Here is a 4926-nt window from a genome sequence, read left to right as displayed (position 1 = left end):
TATATATATACAACAAAACAATGTTGTGGGAACCAATGGCTAGATCTCGGTAGAGATACAAATTTGATAAGCGAATGTAAGTAAACAGATTTTAAACTTGACAACTAATACATATTATAGTTCAAACAGCCACCAGTAGACTTATCATTATTCAAACAACAATTAGGTGATTATACCGTACTGTATAAGGAATCACTGGTGACACTTACTTACTATCCGGGTCTCTGTGGCGCAATCGGTTAGCGCGTTCGGCTGTTAACCGAAAGGTTGGTGGTTCAAGCCCACCCAGGGACGTCCTTTTTTTTAATTTTTACATTTAGGATAATTTTTTCGGAAGGAAATTACATTTTAACTTTACCAAAAGCTCCATTGAATAATCTCATTATTCGAACTTTAACATGGCATAAAAAATAGTAAAAAGTTAAATACATATAAAAGCAAAGGAAGTGTTAGATAATTTATATAGCCTCAGTTAAAATATAAAGTCACAAATATAATAATGTTATTATAGGATTTATGTTGTAACTTAGGCTGCAATATATAAATACAACAAAAACATAAATAACGATATTACATTATTGAGTTGCATGAATTTAACCAATCAAACATTCTGTGAATATAGTGTAGAGGAGATGACAACCAAAAAAAAGCACAATTTTTTTTATTGAATTCACCCCAAACACAAGGCCCAAACGCCACTTTTAAGGTAAGGGGTTAATATCATATATTTATATAAGCCTAATTATGATTATATATAAGTTTGTTTTATTTAAGTTATAAAAAATTTTATTCATAATTTTATCAATCTATAAAATTATAGTTATACAGTTCATTGTCAGACTGTAAATTTAGTACTTTAAGCCTTGTTAACTTATTTTTTTCAACTTAACTTAATTCAAACAACATTACTGTGGTGCAATCGGTTAGCGCGTTCGGCTATTAACTGAAAGATTTGTGGTTCTCACCCAGCAGTGGCGTATCCAACGGGGGGGGGGGACCCCCCACGAAAAGCTTGCCCCACCCCCCAAACAAGTCGCCCCCCAGTCGCTCCCCCATTCGAAAACTTTCAAGCAAAAAAATTTAGGCTAGGCTTATGCTCCATGCTTTCTCAACTTCCCTTTATTGACGTTCATCAAAACACAGTGATATCATGGTCAAATTGTACAAAAAGAAATTAAACAAGACATGAAAAGTGTAATAAAATAAATATTAAAACACACGTACGAAAGGAAACAAGGAGGCCGACTTGACATCTAGCATAGTAATTTTCCTGGTGCATGCAGAATTGTTGATGTAAGCCTATTTAAAATAAAACTATCTATTGTTAAAACAATCCGGTAATTTTAATTAAGGCAAGAAATCGTAATCGACAATAAAAGTTTCGTTTTGTTTATTAAATTCACTTCTTAAATACTGCGTTCGAGAGATATACTTTAACATATCTGTCTCGGTTAACGTGTATTCGAGAATCTAAGAAGCAATATTTTTCAGTGGGCGTGGCCACCGAAAATAAATTCCACGCCCCCTCATATTTTGGTCGCCCCACCCCTCACCAGCCCCCCTACCCGCCATTTTATACTGCTAGATACGCCACTGCCACCCAGGACGCTTTTTTATTCCTTATGTAAATTTTGTCGAAAAGGAAATTATATTTGAACTTTACATCGCATGAAAAATATATTAAAAAGTCAATTATATATTTAAAAAAGGGTGTCAGGTAATTCATATAGACTAAATTACCGTAGTTTGTAAACTATGATATAGGCCTATAAGTACAACAAAATCATTAATAATATTACACAAATATTCCATATATTGAGTTGTATGAATTTTAATCCCATAACATTGGCCTATTTTAAATTGTATAGGCCCGTAACACAGAGGAGTTAAGGACTAAAACGGAATTATATATATATATATGCATATAGGCCTATATAGATTCTAGTTATGAAAACTTTTATTCATAATGTATAAATTTGACTTAATTTTATTATTGTTTTGGAATCGCTGGTGAAAACGGATAATTGTCAAAGTCTCTGTGGCGCAATCGGTTAGCGCGTTCGGCTGTTAACCGAAAGGTTGGTGGTTCAAGCCCACCAGGGACGCTAACACTTTTTTTACACGATAATTTCACTGTCCGGCAAAAAGTTGCATTTGAAATTTACATCGCATGAAAATACTATAAAAGTCAAATATGGCTCATAGAGTAACAAAAAAAAAAAAAACAAAAAAAAAAAAAACGTGTTATTAATATTCAAGATAATTTTCCGGAATAAATTACATTTTAACTTTACCGAAAGGTCCACTGATTAATCTCATTATTTGAACTTTACATATTATCAAAAATAGTAAAAAGTCAAATACATACAGAACAAAAAAAAAATGTTAAATATGTATCCAGCCTTAGTTAAAACATAAAGTCACAAATATCATATAGGGCCTAATGATATAGAATTTATGTTGTAACTTAGGCTGCAGTATATAAATACAACAAAAACATAAATATTATAACGATTATTAAATTATTGAGTTGCATGAATTTAACTCATTAAAGATTCTGTAAACATAGTACAGAGGAGTTGAGAACAGCAAGAAAAAAACATATAACAGTACTTTATTTTTTATTGAATTCACCCCAAACACAAAGCGCGAACGCCACTTCTAAAGGGGTTAATATACATATATGTATACAGGCCTATTTTTATATTATATATAAGTTTGTTCTATTTAATTTATCAATATATAAACTTGATCTGGAGTTCATTGTCATACTGTACATTATATTTTACTAGTCCTGTTAAAAGTGTACGGTGTTTTGTTGTTTTTATTGAATTCACTCCAAAGACAAGACCCGAACGCCACCTAAAGAAAGGGTTAATATATCATCATTCCTGATGATGACTAATTAATGTCGAAATATTGAATCCCGACACGATGGCATGCATTTCGATACTTGGAGTATATATTATACTATCTTATCGGGGTTAATATACATATATAAACCTATTTATATATAGTTTGTTCTATTGAATTTATAAACACTTTCATTCATAATTTTATCAATAAAATTGATCTACAGTTCATTCTCATACTGTACATTGTATTTTAATAGCCCTGAGTCTCTGTGGCGCAATCGGTTAGCGCGTTCGGCTGTTAACCGAAAGGTTGGTGGTTCAAGCCCACCCAGGGACGCTTTTTTTATTTCTTAATTGAGATAATTTAACTGTCGGAAAAGAAATTATATTTCAACTTTACATCGCATGAAAAATATATTAAAATGTCATATATATTTTTTTTAAAAGGTGTTTAGTAATCTATAGACTAAGTTACCGTACTTAAAGTATAACAGGCCTATCATAGATTTTATATTGTAAACTAGGCTATATAAATACAACAAAAACATTAATTAGGCCTATGTGTTGTACCACAAGCATTAATATATATTAAAACATTAATATTATTGGTTACATCATTGAGTTGTATAAATTTAACCCCATTAAAGTTAAAAAAAATTTTAAATTGTATATATAGGCCTATCATAGATTTTATATTGTAAACTAGGCTACAGTATATAATACAAGAAGAACATTAATTATGTGGTGTACCACAAGCATTAATAGGCCTATATTAATGTAATATGGCCAAAAACAGAATTATACATTTATGACATATATGCATAACACAGGCCTATATAAGTTCTTTTATTCATAATGTATAGAGTTTACTTATTTCCATTATTGATAAGGAAACGCTGGTGAAAGCAGGTACCTGTCAGAGTCTCTGTGGCGCAATCGGTTAGCGCGTTCGGCTGTTAACCGAAAGGTTGGTGGTTCAAGCCCACCCAGGGACGCGGTCTTTTTTTCTTTTTTCTTTTTTACAATTAAGATAAATTTACTGTCCGGAAGAAAATTACATTTGAAACTTTACATCGCATGAAAATAGTAAAAAATCAAACATATATAATAAAAACATGTTAGATGATTAATATAATTATAATTAAAATCCAGGGAATAATACCCTATACAACAAAAAACATTAATACTATTAATATAGCCTACACATATTACATTATTGAATTGCATGAATTTAACCCCATTCAATATTCTGAATTGAACATATGGAAATGGTACGGTACTGTATGAAGTTAATCTAATTTCATTGTCATATTGTTGATTATATTTTTACTAGGACTGAGCATTTTTTTTCTATTAAATTTCAGTCTTAAGTAACAGTTAAAGCCCCATTCCCGGCAAAATTTCAGTTTTTAAGAAAAATCTAATTTTTGTATAATGTTATAAAGATTTACAAATATAATACGGAATGGCTAGTTTAACTGAATTTAGACATTCCTAAGAATGAAAAAAAATGTGAAATAAGACTGAAATTTGATTTTTTTGTGTTCCACACAAAAAATAAATGCGGATGAATTTTTCATTTTGATTTTGCGATAGGTCGTGAGAAGAAATATCGTAGGCGCCCGAAACATTAGCCTATCCAGCGCTGCTATGCTAGGCCTAGCCTTACCTCGATTTAGGTTCTGTTATCACACATAAAAACGGCCGACATGATATTTTCCGTTGCTAGTATTGACACTAGTGAAATATAATATTTCATAACAATTATTTCAAATTTGTTAAAAAACTGATTCTGACTGAGATTTTGACACTTAAAGCCCCATTCCCGGCAAGATTTCACTAAAAACTGACTTTTTTTAGAAAATATTTATTTGCATTACTCCAATTATTATAAATCATGGAAAAATATTGGCATGAATTTTAGTTTTACGCAAAAGAANNATAAAAAAAATGAGAAATACAGACTATTTCTCATAAAATATTACCATTTTCTGGACGAATTCATCGTTACTAGGCAAATTCAGAGGTTGTAGATCGCATCCACTGGAATACTCTCGCTTTTATGTATACC

General features: G+C 31.0%; 1 protein-coding gene and 4 non-coding genes across 6 annotated transcripts in view; all 5 read left to right on the top strand.

The window, feature by feature from the left end:
* The window catches only part of LOC117114378, a 16875-nt gene that overhangs the window by 5437 nt on the left and 6512 nt on the right, over positions 1-4926 (top strand). The window lies entirely within an intron of this gene.
* Trnan-guu lies at positions 221-294 on the top strand. Its single transcript has one exon. It is a non-coding gene; the product is annotated as a tRNA-Asn (tRNA).
* Trnan-guu lies at positions 2033-2105 on the top strand. Its single transcript has one exon. It is a non-coding gene; the product is annotated as a tRNA-Asn (tRNA).
* Positions 3119-3192, top strand: Trnan-guu. The gene has a single exon. It is a non-coding gene; the product is annotated as a tRNA-Asn (tRNA).
* On the top strand, positions 3777-3850 carry Trnan-guu. The gene has a single exon. It is a non-coding gene; the product is annotated as a tRNA-Asn (tRNA).

The sequence above is a fragment of the Anneissia japonica genome, unplaced genomic scaffold (assembly GCF_011630105.1).
Source record: "Anneissia japonica isolate Jap-2015-1 unplaced genomic scaffold, ASM1163010v1 scaffold1231_len1163931_cov198, whole genome shotgun sequence".
NCBI classification, from domain to species: domain Eukaryota; kingdom Metazoa; phylum Echinodermata; class Crinoidea; order Comatulida; family Comatulidae; genus Anneissia; species Anneissia japonica.
Note: the sequence above shows the minus strand (reverse complement) of the source record. Positions and strands in the feature narration are given on the sequence as shown.